At 36.3% G+C, this 23056-nt stretch overlaps 1 protein-coding gene across 3 annotated transcripts in view; it reads left to right on the top strand.

Annotated features, from left to right (window-relative positions):
- The window catches only part of Ppp2r3a (protein phosphatase 2 regulatory subunit B''alpha), a 164568-nt gene that overhangs the window by 14490 nt on the left and 127022 nt on the right, over positions 1 to 23056 (top strand). For 2 of the 3 annotated variants that reach the window (XM_047564957.1, XM_047564959.1), the window contains exon 2: positions 8285 to 8439. The exons of the other annotated variant lie outside the window; for it this stretch is intronic. The gene's annotated coding sequence lies outside the window, so the exon portion shown is untranslated. The remainder of the gene's footprint in view (positions 1 to 8284; positions 8440 to 23056) is intronic. 3 annotated transcript variants of the gene reach the window in all.

Here is a 23056-nt window from a genome sequence, read left to right as displayed (position 1 = left end):
GTACGCCTTTACTCCATGTACAAACAGAGAAACAACATGTATCCCATTTGTTTACAATAAAAAAAAAGAAAAGCAGGAGGTGATGAAAAATGATAAAAAGAAATTTAGTATATCTAAGTATAAAGTTTAAATTCTACAGTGTGTAATGTCCTAGGTCTTCACATTCAGTGACCACTCACTAACTCACCAGAGCAACTTTTAGTCCTGCAAACTCCATTCATGATAAGTGCCCTATACACAAAATTATTTTTTTAAATCTCTTATGCCATATTTTTCCCATTTTCCAAGCAACTGATGTGTGAAGCAAGTGTTGTACACAATTAACCAGTGGGAAACTGCTTCTTTTAGTTTCATATAGCAACATCTAAACAGTGAAAAAGACAATCAGAAAGTACTTTTTAAAAAAAATTTTTTTTATTTGTTACTTGTAAATACACATGACAGTATAATGTATTTTGACATATCATACATACATGGAGTATAACTTCCCATTCTTGTGGTTGTATATGATGTGGAGTTATACTGGTTGTGTATTTATACATGAGCATAGGAAAGTCATGTCTAATTCATTCTACTCTCTTTCCCATCCCCCTTTTCTTCCCCCCAGTCCAATCTGGTGAACCTCCATTCCCCACCCCCCTGTTGTGAGTCACCATCTGCATATCAGATAGAACATTCAGCCTTTGGTTTTTTGTGACTGGCTTACAGAAAGGACTTCTGCTTTTGAATCCTCCTGGATAAAGTAGCTTACCCACCCTCTGAAAACAACTGGAAATCTGGACATCATATTTTTAGCCATTGGTTAACAGACAGCTGAAAACCATGATACTGGGATGAAGAAAAGAAGTTAGAAGAGTTCTTAATTGCCCTAGATTGCTATCAGCAAAAACCCCAGAACTGTATCCTAAGAAGGGGAAACCCAAGAAGGATACGAGAGTCTCCTGAATTGAGCTGTCAGTGATTAGGGTACACAGAATGTAGGGATCTCTGGCCTGACATGACTAGCCATCTTGCCCATCAGGTGACCCTGGCACACATTCCAAATGCTACAGGACAGTCATTAGGATAGCTGAGCATTCTATGCTGAGCACTGCCACCTGGGCTGTCTCTTAACTAAAGTTTGGCATGTTCTTAAGCCATATTTTTACTGTTTGTTCAGATGTGTTTAGATATAGATACTTTTATATTTCCTACAGTATTCAGTATAACATACTCTACAAGTTTGTAGACTAAGAATAGTAGGCTATACCATATAGCCTTGATGTGAAATAAGCTTTACCATCTAGGTGTACATAAGTACACTCAATGATATTCCCATAGCAACAACCTTACGTAACAGTGCATTTCTCAAAACATATTCCCATCATTAAGCAGTGCATGACTGTGCTTAAAGAATGATGATGAGCTGGGGAGATAGCTCAGTTGGTAGAGTGCTTGCCTAGCATGAGCAAGACCGTGGGTTTGATTCCCCAGCCCTGCAAAAAAAAAAAAGAAAAAAAGAATGATGGTGTAGTCATATTAATCTTCCCTTTGAGCACCTGATGAAACAGGTATCCATAACAGGATACTTCTGTCTGTACTCCACCCTTTCATACACATATCAACCCACCATTCCTGCCACTTAAAGAACATAGACCCAAGACCAGAAGCTGCAAAGGATGCCTAGTTCTCTCCTTGCTTTCCGTTGTCTGTTGATGGTAGCATGAATTCCCGCAGAGTGTGGTCTTATGCCTGATGTATTGCCATTCCCTCAGCTCTGCCAGTGAGGGTCTGTATAGGGATGGTCTTACTTCAAATTCATCAGATTTTTTTAAATGATGTTCCCCCAGATGTGTTGTTATTAACTGTACCCTTACATGATCTAAAGGCTTAAGAGTTTGACCATGGGAGAAAGTGGCTGAGACATGGTAGAGAACAAGATCAGTGTTTTGTGGGGAAAAGATCAAGAAACTAAGAGACTAGTATATCAGATCAATTATTTGCTTGGATGTTGGAATCAACAAGAATTAGGACAGAAATAGTGTTAGAAGACAGTGATCCAGAAGCTAAAATTATCAAAGAATGAAAGGAGTGATCTTGGGAAGTCTTAAATGACTGCCATAGGAAAGGTATTGGGTAGTCAAATCTGATATGTGATTCAGAGTGGGAAGGAAATCTTTGGAAATCTTTGGAGAGGACAACAGGAGAATGTTCTGGACATAGCCATGAGGAATAAGTAGGGCCCTTACTAGCCTTTTTGTTTGCAGTGTGTGGAAGAGAAAGAGTCCTCATCTAAAAGGTTTACAGGAAAAACAGAATCTTCAGGAAAGAGTCCAGTTTCACTTTAAATAATATGAAGGAAGTTGAAAACTTCTAAGAGGTCAAGGATATGAGGGTTTTGCTGATAAGTACCATGAGTCCCACGGGGCTCAGTGGAAGGGTTAGGATTTCAGGAGATAGAAGGGGTAGAGTCCATCATTTCTCCCTTATGTACATCGTCAATTCCTTTGCTTCTTTCTCACTATTTTTATCACTTAAGTGATACTACATGCTTATTCCATGCATGTTAATGCAAGTCCTGCTGAACTTGCATTAAATTTATGATCATAACCTCAAGTGGACCTTAAGTGTTACTTGGCAATCATACCAGATTTCCACAGTCATTTTGTTTCATCTCCTCCAGAATGATTGTTTTATATCTTTAGTCTCTTCACGTTCACTCTCTCTTCCCCACTCTTCACTTTAAAGGGATGTCCTTACTTCTTATCTTGCTGAGTAAACTGACTCAGAAAAGGGCTTCCACTACCTGCAGTAGTATCCATATACTTTGCTTTTTCTTGTTACCATGAAAGAACTAGCCAACTAGTACTTTGTAATTGTCTTGTGCCATCTGTTTTCCCCTCTTCTACGTCACTCTCTTATGTATAAAAATATACTTTTATTTCTCCTATCTTAAAACTAATAGTTCTTGACTCTACTTTCTCCTCTAGCTATTACCTTATTTCACATAAACTTTACAGCAGAACTTCTTGAAACAATTATGTGTAATTCTGTTGGTAATTTTTCTCTTCCCATGTTTTAAACTCAAGCCAGTCAGACTTCTTCCACAGTTTGATCAAAATCACTATTTTCAGTTATTAGTGATGCCCCCAACTGTCATTTCTTCTTATCTGACATTCAGGAACTGAATTGATCATTTTCTCCTGCGTAAAACATGTTCACTTGACTTTTAAGATACCTGTCAAAAATTATGAAGGATCTAAGATTTTACCTGATTTGTAAGTTAACAAGTAAATCTGCCTTAAATGCATGAATATTGGTAGAAGACACAAGTCTTTTGGATCAGAGATAAAAGGTTATTACAGTATTACCCAAAGAATCAGTATTTTTGTACTGGTTTTCCTGAGCCCCAGTTTTCCCAGAACGGTGTGAAGAAGATAGCTAATATGCATGCACAGTGGTTTGTATTATTGAAAAGGAAACCTAATCAACAGGAGATATGCCTTTATTATATTGGGCAACAATTATTTGCTTTAGAGGTCTAGTTTCCCAAAATTGTTAACTATGCAAACATTCTTGGGAAATAGTCCTGCACTATCATTTATCACTGACTACCAACATTGTCATTGTATCACTTATAATGTATACAGAAATATAACAGAATATGGAGAATTATCTCATAATAGTTCCTCCCTTTCTGACCACTTCTTTTCAGTTTCCTTTGCTAATTTTTCCTTCCTTCCCCAAACTCTGAATAATTTGGTTAGTACCAAAGCTGCTAGCTATGTGAAGCTATTTCAATTAAATTTAATTTGTTCAGTTGCATTAGGTGTATCTCCAGTGTTCAGTGTGTGTAGTGGCTATCTCTCAAGTGACACAGATATAAAAATATTTCATCATCACAGAAAGTTTCATTGAACAGTACTGCTCTGCATGTTTGAGTACCCCAGGGCTCAACCTTTGGATGTCTCCTCTTTCCTTTCTGTAATCTTTCCCTGAGTGTTCTTATCTAGTTTTATGACTATGATTCCCAAGTTTCCAGCCAGATTCCTCCTCAAAACTCCAGGCTCAGTTCTCACAAAAGCCTTGTGGACACCTTTACCTGAACATCTGCTAGATATCCTAAAATGTGTCCAAAACAAAAATAATGATTTGAATTTTCACCCCACTCCCTTTCCCACCAACAAATGTTTTTTTCTGTAGTCTTCTCACCTCAGTTAATGTCAGTTCTCATTTTTTAGTCATTCAAGCAGAATCAAACCAAACCCCCCCCCAAATTTTTTGATAAACCCTTAGATTCATTCTTGACTTCTCTCTTTTCCACAAAACCCATTGTTATGGTTTGGATTTGAGGTGTCCCCCAAAAGCTCAAATGCATGAAGGTTGGAGGAGGAGTGATTGGGTTATACCTTTAACATAATTGGTGAATTAATCCCTGATGTGATTAACTGAGTGTTAACTGAAGTGGTAGGGTGTGGCTGGAGGAGGTGGTAATTGGGGCATAGCTTTGGGGGGTATATATCTGTATCTAGCAAGTAGACTCTCTCTGCTTCCTCATCAACATGTGAACTGTTTCCCTTTGCTACACTCTTCCATCATGAGGTCCTGCCTCACCTGGAGCACTGAGTAATGAAGCCAGCCTTCTGTGGACTAAGACCTCTGAAACTGTGAGCCCTCAAATAAACTTTCCTCCTCTACAGTTGTCTGGTCAGATATTTCAGTCACAGTAGTGAAATAGTGGACTAAAACACCCATGTATCTGTCCCGTTGACTTTAGTTTCAGAATATATCCAAAATCTGCTCACTGCTCTTACCCTTTCCCTTCTACCACCTAGTCCAAGCCAGCATCCTTTTTGGCCTGGATTATTCCAATAGTCCCCTTTTGGTCTCCCTCTTCTTCTAGTTCCTTGAGGTTTGTTCTCATAATAACCCAAATGATCTTGTTAAATAGGGAGTCAAATCATGTCATTTCTCTGCTTAAAACTCTTACGTAGCTTCCTGTTTTGTGTAGGATCCATAGTAGGGACATCCTGGTGTTCTCACTCTTGCATTCAAAACATACCCCTATCTCAGAGCTGTTATATTTGATGTTCTTTCTGCTTCTTTTCTCCCTAACTTACCCACACAAACCTAAGTTTTTCCCTTGAGATACTGAACTAGTTGAAGAGATCAGGGCAAATATAAAATGATCGATGTTGTGAGTTTCTTTTGTTTCTTCATGGTGTAGTAACTTATTTTTGTATGTCCCATGTTTCCTATTATTGGACATTAGTTCTGAAAGATTGATTAGATTAAGGTTAAAGTTTTTTGGCACGCAAACTTCTTAGATGATTGTGTATTTTTCACTGTGTGGAAATACATATTACCTGATTATTACACCAGTAGTGATGCTAAATTTGACTAATTTCTTAAGGTGGTGACTTTCAGAGCCTTCTATTATAAATTTACATTTTCCTTTGTGATTAACAAATGAGGCAAATGTTATTTTTTTAACCCTGTGAGTTTAAGAATACTTTTAACTAAGTGTTTTTTCAAGTAAAACCTTTTATGAAGATGCAGTATCTAAAAAGATAGTAGAGCTGTTCCGGTCACAGTAGAAAATGCCTAGTATAAGCAGCTTCCAAGGGAACTCTGACACGCAGCATGTAACCCACAGAGCCTGCCCAGCTCTTGAGGAAGTGGAGACTCGAGAGGATACGTGAAGTCTTCCAGCTACCTAGCAACTTCAGAGAAAGGCTCAATGCACACTAGAGCTCAATTTGGGGAGCTTTGTTACTTCCTTGCAAAACTGTGGTTGTGGATGATCATTAGAACAGCATTTGGTTTTTCCCTGGCAGTCCACCCACTGTTTTTAGTTGAGTGAGTTCTGTGACATTCTATCTGTTCTGCAGATGTGAAGATTTGAAATTACTTCATTTTTAGTGTGTTACAGTCTTTCCCCGCCCCCTTTTGGAAATTCTTCATCCACAAAGAATTCCAGTTTCAGACATTATTCATCTGTGTCTGGAGCACTAAAATCTCTTGAGCTTCTATATATCTTACCTCTTTCTACCTTTAGAATATTCAGAATGCTGCCACAGCTGAAGTCAGTTTTATCATTTGTTTGCTTCTAGCTTCCTTTCTGCATCTTATTTATACAGCCCTTAGTAGAGAATTGAACAAATAAATTTAGTACAGTATATCCATATATTGTATGTAAGTTGTGATAATAGATTTTTATTTTCATGGAAAGAACATTCTTCAGATTAAGTGGGGAAAACAGGAAATAAGCCATAATCTCACTTTTGTTTTAAAGAAATACACAAAAACCTCACGCCTGTTTATGTGTATATGTATATTTAAAGACAAAAAGCATTTTTTTTTGATACATTGATACTACCTCTTGGTGTGATCTTTTTTACTTTGTCTCTCTGTGTCTTTATTCCAGGATGTATTATTTCCATAGTCTTAACTTTTATAAAGATTAAAACTGTTTAAAATAAAACCCAAAAGCAGAACCTTTAATTTGTTATATCCAAACCATGCTGAAGGCAGTTCCAGGCTCTTCTCTAGCTCACTGCCACCTATATCGTTCTTTGGAATTCTTCTCTTATCCTATTCAAGCAAATTTTCCCTGACCCTGTGCTTCTGTTTATTTTGCCCTAGAATTGTTTAGTTGGCTCTGTGAATACTCTGTTCACTTGTGCCAAAATGAACTCCTAAGGAAAGCAAAGGAGGCCATAAAAATCATGTCCTAAAAGGAACTATCATTAAAATCTTGTCTTCATTAGGGCCCAGGAGGAACTCAATAAATATTGGATAAATTTACCTATTCTTTTAAAAATTTTTTTAAGCATCGATGGACCTTTATTTTATTTATTTGTATGTGGTACTGAGGATCGAACCCAGTGCCTTACACATGCTAGGCAAGCATTCTTCCACTGAGCTACAACCCTAGCCCCTACCTATTTTTTGTCATTTCTTTTATCCCATAAATTCCTACAAGACAGAAGAAGACTTGTTTTTTGCAGTGTCCTAAACATTTTGGTACTTAATATAAATTAATGAATAAAGTATTTTTAAGAAATATATCTGTAGTTTACTTAATAAAGATAAATTTAAGATCTCTTTCCAGCTTTGACCAGAATTCGTACTTGTGCCAGCATATAGAAAGGCATAGAATTTAAAGATAAAGGACTTGCATTCAGATTCTGCTCGTAGTTTTGTGATCTTGGGTTAATCACATAAGCCATTTACCCACTCATGGATTGTCTTCTGGAGTCTGCAGAAGCCTTCTACCTGGTTTATTTCACTTTGTCTTGCTTTCCTAACTCTGTCCCCCACAGTACTACACAAAGTGCTCTAAATCTGCTCAAAGTGCAGTTTAAATCTGACCTTGTCTCTTCTCCCCTTCCTTCTGAAACCTCTCAGTAAGAGGTCTCTAAAGCTGTTACCTCTGCCCAACCCTTTAGCTTTGGCCCCTGGAAGCCAACCTGACACATGAATATTAATACCAAACTCCCACACATCCCGTGCCACCTTCTGCTTTGCTCCTTCTGCTTTCTCAGCATTTCCCCTTCTTTCCTGTGGCCAACTATTTCTATACTGTAGGACTGGGTTTGGCAGTCCCCCTCCCTAACTTTAACCTAAAGGTAAAGTGTCCTCCTTTTCTCCTGACTCACACTGAGAGCTGCATGAGGCAAAACCATAGAATTGGCCCATCTTGAAGAGTACTTGGTCTGAGGTAGTACTCAAATGCGTATTAAACTGTTTAAAATATGCATGTTTTTCTAAACTGTCCAGATGATTTTTCTACATATGGAATGCTATCTGATTTTTTTATTATATCTAAATTAATAAAAATACTTAGAAAAGGAAAATATGTGAATTAAAATAATTTAAAATATTATGAGCCAGACAGACAACTATTGTTGACGTTTTGGAATATATAATAGAAATTTTGTGTGTGCATGCACATGCACTAGGCATTAAACCCAGGGTCTCACAAAAGCTATACAAGTGCTCTACCACTGAGCTATACCCCTAGCCTGCGAATTTTTTAAAATTATAAAGCAGTGTAAGTTTAACCCCAAATTTTCCTTTTGGAGCCAGTTCTCAGAGAAATCCTAGTTTTGGAATTAAATATGAATAGCCAGTTCATTATTATTCTATCAAATAATAAAAAATAGTTTGCTGGCAAAATACAACTTTTTCCTAATTCAAACCAAGAAAAGGCAAGTTTTGGTTTTCTCATATTGTCTGGACCTCAAAGCCATCTTTTAACCTGTTTTTTTGTTTTTGTTTTTGTTTTTCCTTTTTTCCAAAGGAGAAGGTGAAATCTCAGTGATTGAAGTGACTTGACCTAAATTACCAAACTGGACAGTACAGAAGCTGAAGCTGAACCAGGAACTCCTTACTGCATACCTGGTGCTTTTCCCTTAACCATACTTCCTTTATTCCTCTATGAGAATATGGATAAAAGTGAGTTTTAAATTACTGCCTAATTTCTATATGCTCAAGTCAGGCTTGTTACTGGAATAATATTATATTACTTTAGTCTCATTGAGACATTATCCCTAAATCCAAAGCATTAATTGTTCTTTCATATTTTATATCTATAGTTTCTTTGGGCATCAGAAATCATCCCTTGTGAGAAGTTTTCCCTTTTGCCATTTTATTTTCCCAACTATTTTTTAAAAAGTGAAAATAAATAAAATATCCCAGGTCTCCTCATTTTATCTCTCAAGTAGTTCTATGGACACCTGCTTTGTATTCCTCTTGACTCTTCTCTTGGAAACAGTTTCCATACTGAGTCATCCACCAATGATTGCCCATGTTTTCCAGGCAAAGCAATAGTTTTTATTATTTTTAAATGACTCATTACTTTTGAATCATCACACCTTCTGTATCCTGTCAAATAAAAAGTTTTAAAGACACTTCAATATTTTCTGCTCTGAGCTTTTAGATGATCCACTAAGTAACAGGGATATTCAATTCTTTGTTGTTTCTGCAATTTGTGTTGACCATTTCTTCTCAAACTCTTTCATCAGCTGAGATAAACAATGGAATTTCTTTACCTCATACTCTCTGCCCCAGATGTTTCCTGAAATGGAACAAATAAATAGCAACATAAAAATATGTGTAACACCTTTCTCTACTTTCCATCATTACATTTATATTGTTTAAAGTTTTATTAACTTCCTAAGTTTCTTTTATGAAATTAGGAAGAAACACCCATAAAGTAAGCTCTGATGTTTATTAGACAAAATTTTCAGAATTCAGAATGTTGGAAGAAGGAAACACTTTCCTATCTTGAATTCTGTGACATATTTTGCTGGTTCTCCACCTGCCCTTTGAAAATTCATTTTGTCTCCCTTCTTGCATCCCTCTCCTTGCCGCATATATGCCAACCTTCCTCAGAATTTTGTACTTGATTCTTTTCATACCCCATGCATGCTAAGTCTCATCTACTCTTCTGCCTTTAAAACTCATATCTTTGGTACTTACTCCCAAATCTTTTCCTTCAACTCTTATCTCTTTGCTGCCAAGTATATCCAGCTGCATGAGGAGTGCCTTCTGAATGTCTCACTAAACATGAAAATGAAGCTAAATTTATTTTTCCTGTACTCTTGACTTCCCAGCCAGCCTTAGCCCTACATCTTCCTAGAGATCATCTCCACATCTCCCTTCAACTTATTTTTTAATTTTTAAAATTTATATTATTTTCATGTTTAAAGAATCATTAAAAAAGACTTTGTAAAAATTACCAATTTCTATTCCCAAGTAGGCATGTTCCCTAAAGACAGCCACTGTCAATTTTTTCTTCACTATTTCTTCTGTTGTTTATCTCCAAATTTCTAAATGCATATTTATTGCTAATTCATCATTTATTAATTTTAAACACTGAATTTCAGCTCTCAGCCTATTTTACTACATTGACAAAATAAAGGATAAAAATTAAATGATCATTTCATTAGATACAAATAAAATATTTGACAGAATTAAAAACACGTAAGATTTTATAAAACTCAACAAACTAGAAATAGAAGGGAGCTTTCTCAGCCTGATGATGGGCGTCTACAAAAAATTCTGTAGCTGTTATCATACTAATGGTAAAAGACTAATATCAACTACAAGGCAAGGATTTCTGAATTCACTACTTCTATTCAATATTATTCTGGAAATCCTAGCCAGCATGACAACAAAGCAGTAAGATCGGAAAGGAAAAGGTAAAGCTGTGTTTATTCTCAGATAATAAAATTATCTCTATAGAAAATCTCAATGGGTTTACACATACACAAAATATAATAAATTAGTTTAGCAAGGTAGAAAGTGACAAGGTTGACCAGCTGTATTTCTCTGTACCAGCAACCAAAAGTGTAGAAAATGAAATTAAAATAACAGTGCCATTTTAATAAAAAGACATATTTAGGAATAAACTTAATGAAAGTCCTGTAAATATTAAAGAACATCTAAATTAATGAAGAGATGTACTATGTTTGTGGAATAGAGACTTGATACTGTTAAGATTTTTACCAGAGATTGAGATTCATTGAAATTCCATTTGAAATTCCATTCAAAATTCCAGCAGGCTTTGTGAAAATTGCTGATTCTACTGTTTTTGTGGAAGGCAAAGAATATCTAAAACAATTCTAGGGAAAAGAATTGGTAAATATGCCTTATAATTTTAATACTTACTATAAAGCTACAATAATTAAGAAAGAATGACATCATGTATATATAAGCAAAATTATAGGGAATTCAGAATTAACCCTTGTATATCAAAAATATTCAATATACAGAAATAAGCCTTGTTTTTTATCAAAGGCTCCAATATAATTCAATGGAGTCGTGTTTTTTTGTTTTTTGTTTTTGTTTTTTGTGGTACTGGGGATCAAACCCAGGACCTTATGCATGCTAGGTAAATGCTGTACCTCCAAGCTACATACCTAGCCCCAGAATAGTCAGTGTTTTGAACAAACGTTGCTAGATGATATTCAAACTCAGCCTCATAGTATACATAAAGATTAATTCAAAGTAGATTATAATTTTAAAAATAAAAGGTGAAACTATAAAACTACAACAAAGAAAGCTCAAGAGAAAAATCTTTATGACCATAGGATAGGCAGAGATCTCAGCATACAAATGTATTAATAATAAAACTTGATTAATTGGATGATAAAAATTAATAAGATTAAAACTTCTTACTCTTCATAGTGGCACATACCCATAGTACCATTTACTCAGGAGACTGAGGTGGGAAAATTGCTTATATCCAGGAGATCAAGATCAGTCCAGGGATGTAATAAGACCTTATCCAGAAACAAACAAACAAAAATTTCCTACTCTTCAAAAGCTACCGCTTTGGAAAGAAAATGGAAAGAGAAGCCACAGACTAGGAGATGATATCTGAATCTAAAATATATAACAACTCTTAGAATTGAACAATAAAAGACAACCCAAAGGATTTGAATAGACACTTCACCAAAGAAGATAAATATGAATTTTTAATAAGCATATAAAAATGCTGAATAACACTGAGTCATCAGGGAAATTAAAATTAAAACCACAGTGGGATACCACTTCACAGTAAGATGGTTAAGATAACCCTCAAATATTGCTAATGATAGTGTAAAATGGTAGAACTACTTAAGAGGACAGTTTTGCAGGTTCTTCTAAAGTTAAATGTACATTTATAACACAATAATTCCATTACCAGTAATCTAAAAGAAATGAACACATCCACAGAGAGACTTTTACTTAAACATTCATAAAAGTTTTAATTTATAATAGCATGAACTAGAACCCAAATGTCCATCAGCTGAATAGATTAAACAAATTTTGATATTTGGATTTATTCAGCAATGGATTTACTGAGAAATCAAAAGGAATATATAGTTGATATGTACAGTAACATGAATGACTCAACACTTGTGCTAAATGAGAGAAGCCAAAGAGTAAAGTGTATATATTGTATGATTACATTCATATGAAGACAGAGAACTGTAGTGATAGGAATCAGATCAGTGGCTTTTGGATATTTTAGGTGTGGGAATTGGGCAATTGTTAACATGGTTTTTGACAAATCTCAAAAAAATCTCATGACAGATCTCATTGTGCACTTAATTACCTTGTATGTCAATTATGCATCAGTAAAGTTTATTTAAAATAAAAATGAGGTTCTGCAAAACTGAAAGGAAGCTGTGTGTTTGTGGACATCATTCGTTAATTAATAGGCTTCACTTAGGATGATCGTGTATTTTGATGAGATTTTTATTTCTCCAGAAAAGGATTCGTTAATCCACAGTGAGGACTAGGAGTTAGAGGTAATAATCTATTTTCTAGGGAGGGGAAATCAGGCTAATGGGCTCACTATTTGGTATTTAGACTTTTACTCAATTTTCCTTTATTTTCAGTTTTCTACTGCCTTATATGTCTGATGCCCCTGGTATGGGTGCTTTTCTGGTTGAGATTTTCCCCCCAGAAAATAAATTTACAGTCTTTATCAGGATAAAAGAGGATTTTCTGAGTTTGTAGAGTGAATGTAAGAGGTCTAATCAATTCTCCAATGTTCAGTTCTCTACCCCATTTTCTGTGGTACCTCAGTGTTTTTTGATTTGTGGAGGATGAACTGGTTTGCTTGCCATCAGCATCCCACTCTGCAAGTCATTTACCACTCTTACTTCTGTTTTCTGTCTTCATATACTAATTTGGAGTTTCAGGTGTCTCCTAGGTTTTTGAAGATAGATTTTGCATTTCTTTTTCTTCTTGTCATTTGGAGGAAACCTTAGAACTGTAAAACCCACCCTACGTATTTCAGCTTTGGCAATATCAAACTCCTTTTTCAAAAACACAAAGACCTTACATGTGCCTTTGTAGAATTCCTTTTTGCTTACAAGGCCCTGTCCAATTCCTCCTTTACCTTGGAAAACCATCCTCTATCACAACCCAGTTCCTCTCTGTTGGTTTCACAACAGATCCGCTTCATCAGGAATCGCCATAGCAGTCTACTATTGAGGAGTTTTCTAGGAGTCACCAGAAGTACTTTTTAGAGTAACTGTAAAGTTCTTAAAGTGAAAATTTCAGTAAATGCTCATTATTTGTTGAATGAACTCTGAAGATACATATGAACCACACAACTAGAAATTGGGAAAACATACTCTGGTCCTTTCAGAGATGAAAGAACCAGGAGAGAGAAAAGGTCTATGGGTGGAAAGGCTACATACAACAAGACCTCAGGGGGAGTAAATATAAATGTTCAGAATAATTATAAAATTTCCCAAAAAGTCTTTTGTATCAAGGATAGAAAGCAGAATATAACATGTTTAGACTGATGGGAAGTTTTTACAATATTTCATTGTATCTAAGATTGTAGAACACTCATTATTCCATTTGCTATTAAGAAAAAAAGAATACTCCTTAGAGTTATTTTATATTAGGTGGAGGGGAGTGAAGGGAGAGGGAGGGGAAGGGGTATTAGGGAAGGAAGGATAGTAGAGTGAAACAGACATTACTGCATGTACATGTATGACTGCATGACTGATGTGATCCTACAATATGTATAATCAGAAAAATAAGAGATTACACTCCCTTTATGTATGATCAAAATGTATAAATGCATTCTACTGTCATGTACAACTAATTAGAACAAATAAAATAACACATTTTTAAAAAGAAAGAAAACTTATGAAACTTTGATATAATGCTCATAATTTAGAACTTTTTCACATATTGAAAGAACTCTTTTAGTTTTTGTTGACAGATATTTTTAATTTCTTATCACTCCCGTGCACGAACATAGGGAAAATAATTGGTTAAAATATTTCTAGAATATTGTCAGTTCTGGTTCTGACTATTTCAAATCATTTTTCAACTTAGAGTCATCTGTGTTCATCCTTTTTCTCACAATATCCTCTTCTATGCCATCAAGAATGGTGATGAAACATTTCTGCAAAGAGAAATGCTGTATTCCTTGAGGGTTTTTTTTTTTTTTTTTGGTTTTGTTTTTGTTTGTTTGGGTTTTGTTTTGTTTTGTCTTTTGCCAGATCATTATTCATGTTTTGTATGATGGTATTTTCCCACTCTTGCTATAAGGTATCATTCAGTGACAATGTCACAATTCTGCCTGGCCAATAGAAATTTTAAGATGTTACTAACTATAAGATGTACCATCATTTCAATTATGTTAAAATGTCCAAAAAAAGTATTGCTGAATTTAAAAGTAGAGTAACTTAATAGTTAATGTGATTCTAACACCAAGAACTTTCTCATTGTTTGATTATTTGAAGATTGCTGCTTTCTTAAAATTTATAAGCAAACTTTACCTCCCAAAATACTTTTTTGTGAAAATTTTTAGGAATTCCCTAAATTTTTAGGAATTTCATCTTCATCAACTTTTAAAAGAAGCCTAATGAAAAAATAGAGCTTATACTCCTCAGATGATTTAATAAAGTCTCCACTAATATACAGTGAATGAAATATTGGTTAGCTAATCTATCAGAGTCAAAGCTTATTGCATAAGCAAGTGTCATCCTAATGGGAGATCTTTGGTGAATTGCTGAAAGTGTTTCTTTCCTTTGTTCCTTAATATTCAATATCATACACATACAATATAGCAACATAATTTTAGCCCCCCCTTTTATTAACAAAAGAAATCAATGAAAATCTGATCTATTTACACCACATCCTTGACACTGAGCCCCTGAAATTGCAATTACTAAGGTTATCGGTGACTTTCCATATTAACAAACCCAGTGGGTTATTCATATCTGTCCTTGGTCTCTCAGCAGTAGCTAATGCTGGTGACAGTTTGAAAGTCCCTCCTTCAGCCTCCATAAGCACATAATCTGCTGTTAACCTTTCTAACTGTTCTTTTTAGAATTCCTCTGAGAATTCTTTTCCTGTGTTTTACACAGAAATGTAGTGTCCTCAGTTGTGTCCTCAGCTCAGAGCTGTCCTCACTCTGAGAGGACATTCACCCTGAGTCACTTTTCAGAGCTGCATCTCCAACCCAGATCTCTCTGCAAGTTATATTCACATTTTACCTGGTAATCACCATTTGGATATTGCATGGGTACTTCCTCAAATAACATTCAAAATCAAACTCTCTTCAACCACCCCTCATAAAGCCAAAACCAAAGTCTGTGTTGGGAGTAACAGTATATTCTAATACCCAAGTCAGGAAATCAAGATGCCTCTCTTTCGCTTTTTCCTTCCCCTGAGTTCTATGGATTCTTGCTCCTTGGCTGTCTGATCAGTGCCCTTTCTTTGTTACCACTACCACCTACTTGGTTTAGATGTTCTTGCACAGATTACAGCAGTCTCTTAATTGATTTGTATTTTTCCAGTTTGGTCCCTGTCTCTCTATTTCCCACTCAGCTACTAGAATGATCTTTCTAAATTATAAATTTCATATTACTCCCCAGCCTAAAAGCCTGTTTTTTGAGTAGCTTTCAGAATAAAGTTCAGTCTCCCTAGCTTAGCATACAAGGCAGCCTGTGGCATAGTCCTGTTGCTCTCTGGTTTCTTTTCCTCTTGCTGCCTCTACAGTCCCCCACAGTGAAACCAGCTGGAAATGCCTATACTTCTGGAATCTCTGTGCCTCCATATATGTTTCCCTCTGCCTGGAGTATTCTTCCTTTTTGTCTAACTCTCACTGATCTTTCAAAACTGTGCATGTATGCCCCCCTTTATTTTATTTTTGACATTTCCAATTTATGCATTCCCTCTTAAAATGAACAAAGACAAAAAGAAAGACTTCATGAATGAACAATGACAAAATGTCTGCCAGGTAAATGAAGAGACGTTCAGGCTCACCAGTTATCAGGTGTAAACTGAGACAGTGTACTTCTACTTTTCCATCTGTCAGATTATCAAAAATGTGAAGAGTGGTACAACTCCAGGAGAACATGCTGTGTAGACAATCTTTTATACTGATATTGGAAGTATAAGTTGGCAGTTTTCTGAAGGGTAGGTTGGCCCTATGTATCTTAAAGATTTGTGTATACACATAAATACCCTTTTTGACTCAACATTTTATGGTATACACTCTAGTAAGAAATTAACTGAATAACTAAAGTGTAGGCATAAGAAAATTTACCAGGGCTTATTTAAAAACAGAATATAGTAAATAACCAAAATGTTCAACAATAACAGATGTTATAAAGAATTATTTCATCCAAATGATAAAATATGGAGTTAGGTCTATTCTGACACAGAAGTAAATTCATGAGATAGTCTTAAAGTAAGTTGTGGTATACCTGATATGGTCCATGTTTTATAAATATACATTTGTAAATTTTATGTGTGTGTTCGTGTGTGATGCTGGAGATCAAAGCCAGGGCTTCACACATGCTAGGCAGGCACACTACCACTAAGCTCATTCTGCAACCTCATTTGTGAATTTTTATAAGAAAATATGTAAAATATTTCCGTAAAAATATTAGCAGTGGTTATTTCTGAATGTGACATCAGAAATTAATTCTTTACATATGAATGTGGCCTTTTCTGAAAATGAGCAAAATGGGAAAAAAACAGAAGGTCCACCCTCTGTCCCTGCTAGCTGCTGTGCTTGCCTCTGTCATTGCCCTCATTAAAGAGTGGCATAAGGACCATCACCCTGGATTATTGAACATCATTCTTTCAGGGCCTGGTGCAAAGTAGAAAATGTTTGATGAGTAAATTAGAGCAAAAACAGCAATAGCATTTAGTGAACATTTCCTGTATCCTAGGCATTGTTCTTTGAATTTGATATATGTTAATCCTCATGAAATGAATATTCTTATTTTCTCCATTTTGTTGTTGGAATAGACTAACATAGTTAATTTGTTTTCATAAGGCAGCACAGTTACAAGTGGCAGGATTGGGATTCAAATTCATGCAGTCTGACTTCCACTTAGACAAAGGATAGCATCTTGGCTCCGAGTTAGGTTGTATTCCTGATTGGGATTTCTGATTAGATTTCTAGGATTTTATATGGACATTTATTGAATTATATAGTCTGAATTAAAAGACAGAATTTAAAACTGCAAGTCTGAACCAAGTACCAGGAAAGTAATATTCACTTTTTGGCATTTTTTTAAAAACTCAAATCATTTTAAATTGTAGACTTCTCATTGATAGTTGAGTCACCCTTTGGGGTCTGGCTTTCTGCTGTTTATGTCCTTTTAAAATGTGAACTCAAGGCCCTAAATTTGTAGTTACTTCACATTTTCTTCTACGTTTTTTCTTTCTTGGTAATATAACTCAAATAGACAAGTCAGATTTTGTTTTTAAAACCTACCAACCTTCTTTATTGCTATATCTTTTTTTCCTCACATTTGCTTTTTTTTTTTAATGTTTTTAAGTTGTAGATGGACGCAATACCTTTATTTTATTTATGTGGTGCTGAGAATTGAACCCAGAACCTCACGCATGCGAGGCAAGTGCTCTACCACTGAGTTACCACCCCAGCCTCATATTTGCTTTTAAAGAATTTCTGAAAGTTGCTTTCTTTTATCTAGAACTGCTTTAATATGGTAAACCCCTAACTTTATGTGTGTGTAGCAAAAGGTTTAAACAGGTATTTCTCCAAGAAGATATGGTACTAGTCAATAAGCATTTGAAAAGATGTTCAAAATCTTTAGCCATTAAGGAAATGTAAGTTAAGCTGCAATAAAATAACACATACACCCATTAGATTGGCTTAAATAGAAAATACCAAATATATGGATATGGAATCTACCATGTTCCTTATATATTTGGTAAGAATGTAAAATGATATAGCACTCTGGTAAGCAATTTGGTACTTTCTTGCAAAGTTGGAGATATATTTATCATAAAAACCAACAATCATACCTGTAGATATTTACTCTAGAAAAATGGAAATAGTATTCACACAAAAACCCATGCAGTAACGTTCATAGCAGTTTTATTTATAATGGCTCAAACCTGACATAACATAAAGACCCTTTAATAGATGAATGGGTAAACCAACAGTGGTATATTTGTGTGTATGTGTGTGTGTTTGTGTGTATATATACACACACATACATATATACCACTGTTTACCCATTCGTACCCGTATTATTTTATATCTCCATAAAATGAAGTACTGTTCAGCAGTAAAAAGGGATGAACTTTTGATATATCTGACAGTGTGAAATATTGAGAGAAGTCAATTTCAAAAGGTTACATACTATATAACTCCATAGAAAATATTTTAGGAATGGGGCTGTGGGCTCAGTGGGAGAGCACTTGCCCAGCATGCACAAGGCCCTTGTTTCAATCCCCAGTACAGAAAAAAAAAAAAAAAAAAAAAAATTTTTTTTTTCAGTAACATGTTATAGCAATGGAGAACAGATCAGTGTTTGCCAGAAATTCTGGTTGGGGTGAACTTGTGACTTCAAAAGGGTAGTATGAGGAACTTTGGGGGAATGATGGAATAGTTTTATATTCTGATTGTGATAATAATTGTTATAAAAGAGTGAGAGGAAAGAGTAAGTGAGTACATGGGAAACTATTGAAATCCAAATAAGTTCTGTAGTTAGTAGTACTAATGTCAGTTTACTGATTTGGATCATTGTACTGCATTGATGTAGAAATTATCACTGGAGGAAACTGGGGAAAGGGTTCACAGGAACTCTGTACTATTTTTGCCACTTCTGTGTGAGTCTCAAATAATTTCGCAATTTATCCAGGTATGGTAGCACATGCCTGTAATCCCAGTGACTCAGGAAGCTGAAGCAGGAGGATCACAAGTTCGAGACCAACCTCAGCAACTTAGTGAGACCTTGTCTCAAATAAAAAAAACCACTGGGGGGGGCGATCCAAGATGGCGAACTAGAGGGTGACTGCATCTCCCATCATTCCAGAACCCAGGATTCAAGAAGGGGAGGCATTGAGAGACTCGGACTAAAATAGAGCCACCGGGTGAGTCTCCTCCACCGGGTGAAGCTTGGCCCGGGGTTGCAGGCCCGGATAGGGGCGGCTTCTCAGAGCATGGAAGGGCAGCTAGAGTCTTCCCCAGGTAGCCCTGCTCCCTTCGGCGACTGGCCCCTTCCACACGACCAGCTTCTCGGAGCAGGTCCCCCAGTGAGAGCCTTTCTACACAGAGCCAGCCACAAGTCCCAGAGCCAGTGGAGAGCTCCGGCCCACAGGCAGCCTCTGGGACCAGGGCAGGGCAGCCAGAGACTTCTCCAGGCGGCCCTGCTCCCTCCTACGGCAGGCTCTTTCCTTTGGGCGATCCAAGATGGCAGACTAGAGGGTGACTGCATCTCCTGTCACTCCAGAACCCAGGATTCAAGAAGGGGAGGCATTGAGAAACTCAGACTAAAATAGAGCCTCGGGGTGAGGCTCCTCCATCGGGTGAAGCTCGGCCCTGGCAGCAGACCCAGATAGGAGCGGCTTCTCAGAGCAGGGCAGGGCAACTAGAGTCTTCCCCAGGTAGCCCTGCTCCCTCTGGTGACTGGCCCATTCCACACAGCCAGCTTCTCGGAGTAGGCTCCCCAGTGAGAGCCTTTCTACACAGAACCAACTCCAAGTCCTGGAGCCAGCGGCAAGCTCCGGCCCGCAGGCGGCTTCAGGGACCAGGACAAGGCAGCCAGGGACTACCCCAAGCAGCCCTGCCCCCTCTGGTGGCAGGCTCCTTTCACGGCCAGCTTCTCGGAGCAGACCGCCCAGTGAGAGCCTTTCCGCACAGAGCCAGCTCCAAGCTCTGGAACGTAGTGGGCTAGGGACAGCTTTCTTCGGAAGCACTGCATTATCAAGTTCCTCCAAGACTTCAGGCTACTGAAGGCTGGGAGGTGATACACTGGAAATCTACAGGGACACTATAAGCCAATAGAGGAAATCTGCAATATCTCAGTGTCCCACTGACATCTGACCAATATGAGAAAACAAGGGAAGAAAATGTCCCAAACAAACCTAGATACTATATCAATAAAACCCAATGACAGCACAGCAGAAGAAATGTCCGAAAGGGAGTTCAGAATGTACATAATTAAAACAATCAGGGAAGCAAACGAGGAGATGAAAGAACAAATGCAGGCATTGAAGGAGGAGATGAAAGAGCAAATGCAGGCATTAAATGATTGCACCAATCAACATTTAAAAGAGCAAATACGGGAAGCAAGAGATCATTTCAATAAAGAGTTAGAGATACTGAAAAAAAAACAAACAGAAATCCTTGAAATGAAGGAAACAATAAACCAAGTTAAAAACTCCATAGAAAGTATAACCAATAGGATAGAACACCTAGAAGACAGAACCTCAGACACTGAAGACAAAATATTTAATCTTGAAAACAAATTGACCAAACAGAGAAAATGGTAAGAAATCATGAAGAGAATCTACAAGAATTATGGGATATCATGAAAAGGCCAAATTTAAGAGTTATTGGGATTGAGGAAGGCTTAGAGAAACAAACCAAAGGAACAATCTATTCAATGAAATAATATCAGAAAATTTCCCAAATCTGAAGAATGAAACGGAAAACCAAGTAAAAGAGGATTACAGGACTCCAAATATACAAAATTACAACAGACCCACACCAAGGCACATTATTATGAAAATACCTAACATACAAAATAAAGACAGAATTTTAAAGGCCGCGAGAGAAAAGAATCAAATTACATTCAGGGGGAAACCAATAAGAATATCAGCAGATTTTTCAATCCAGACCCTAAAAACTAGAAGGGTCTAGAACAACATTTACCAAGCCCTGAAAGAAAATGGATGCCAACCAAGAATCTTACACCCAGCAAAACTTACTTTCAGATTTGACGATGAAATAAGATCCTTCCATGACAAACAAAAGCTAAAGGAATTTACAAAAAGAAAGCCGGCATTACAGAATATTCTCAGCAAAATATTCCATGAGGAAGAGATGAAAAACAACGAAGCAAATCAGCAATGGGAGGAACTAGCTTAAAGGAATAGCCAAATAAAGGAGAAACCAAATCATGTCAAAAAACAAAAAAACAAAAATGAGTCAAATGACTGGGAATACAAATCATATCACAATAATAACCCTGAATGTTAATGGCCTGAACTCATCAATCAAAAGACATACACTGGCAGATTGGGTTAAAAAGAAAAATCCAACAATATGCTGCCTGCAAGAGACTCATCTCATAGAAAGAGATACCCATAGACTAAAGGTGAAAGGATGGGGAAAAACATACCATGCCCATGGACTCAGCAAAAAAGCTGGGGTATCCATCCTCATTTCAGATAATGTGGACTTCAAGCCAAAGTTAGTCAGAAGGGATAAAGAAGGACATTTCATACTGCTTAAGGGAAGCATAAATCAGCAAGACATAACAATCATAAATATCTATGCCCCGAATATTGGCTTATCCATGTACATCAAACAAATCCTTCTCAATTCCAGAAGTCAAAGAGACCACAACACAATAATACTAGGTGATTTTAACACACCTCTCTCAGCACTGGATAGATCCTCCAAACAAAAATTGAATAAAGAAATCATAGATCTCAATAACACAATCAACAATTTAGACTTAACGGATATATATAGAATATACCATCCAACAAAGAACAAATACACTTTCTTCTCAGCAGTACATGGATCCTTCTCTAAAATAGACCATATTTTATGCCACAAAGCTACTGTTAGCAAATACAAGAAGATAGAGATACTACCTTGTATTCTATCAGATCATAATGAATTGAAATTAGAAATAAATGACAGAATAAAAAACAGAAACTTCTCCAATACCTGGAGATTAAATAATATGCTATTATTTAATATTATGATGAATGGATAACAAGACATTAGGAGGGAAATTAAAAAATTCTTAGAAGTAAACGAGAACAAAGACACATCATATCAAAATCTCTGGGACACTATGAAACCAGTACTTAGAGGAAGATTTATTTCATGGGGCACATTCAACAAAAGAAGTAGAAATCAACAAATAAACAACTTAACACTACAGCTCAAAGCCCTAGAAAAAAAAGAGCAGAACAACACCAAAAGTAGTAGAAGACAGGAAATAGTTAAAATCAGAGCCAAAATCAACGAAATTGAAACAAAAGGAATGATCGGAAAAATTAACAAAATAGTTAGTTCTTTGAAAAAATAAACAAAATTGGTAAACCTTTAGCCACACTAACAAAGAGAAAGAGGGAGAAAACTCAAATTACTAAAATTCGGAATGAACAAGGAAATATCACAACAGACACGAGTGAAATACAAAACATAATTAGAAGCTATTTTGAAAATCTATACTCCAACAAAACAGAAAACCTTGAAGACATCAGCAAGTTTCTAGAGACATATGAATTACCTAAACTGAACGAGGAGGATGTACACAACTTAAATAAATCAATTTCAATCAATGAAATAGAAGAGATCATCAAAAGCCTACCAACAAAGAAAAGTCCGGGACCAGATGGGTTCTCAGCTGAGTTCTACAAAACCTTTAAAGAAGAGCTCATTCCAATACTCCTCAAAGTATTCCATGAAATAGAAGAGGAGGGAACCCTCCCAAACTCATTCTATGAAGCCAATATCACCCTGATACCTAAACCAGACAGAGACACATCAAGGAAAGAAAATTTCAGACCAATATCCTTAATGAACGTCGATGCGAAAATTCTCAACAAAATTTTAGCAAATCGCATACAAAAATATATTAAAAAGATAGTGCACCACGATCAAGTGGGTTTTATCCCAGGGATGCAAGGTTGTTCAACATCTGGAAATCAATAAATGTCATTCACCATATCAACAGACTTAAAGTTAAGAATCACATGATTATTTCGATAGATGCAGAAAAAGCATTTGATAAAATACAGCACCCCTTCATGCTCAAAACACTAGAAAAAATTGGCGTAGTGGGAACATTCCTTAACATTGTAAAGGCCATCTATGCCAAGCCCATGGCCACTATCATTCTAAATGGTGAAAAACTGAAAGCATTCCCCCTAAAAACTGGAACAAGACATGAATGCCCTCTTTCACCACTTCTATTCAACATCGTCCTTGAGCCTCTAACCAGAGCAATTAGACAAACCAAAGAAATTAAAGGGATACGAATTGGAAAAGAAGAACTCAAACTATCCCTGTTCGCTGATGACATGATTATATATTTAG

This window comes from Sciurus carolinensis, chromosome 9 (genome assembly GCF_902686445.1).
Source record: "Sciurus carolinensis chromosome 9, mSciCar1.2, whole genome shotgun sequence".
In the NCBI taxonomy this organism is placed as follows: domain Eukaryota; kingdom Metazoa; phylum Chordata; class Mammalia; order Rodentia; family Sciuridae; genus Sciurus; species Sciurus carolinensis.
This window is presented reverse-complemented; position numbering and strand designations above follow the sequence as displayed.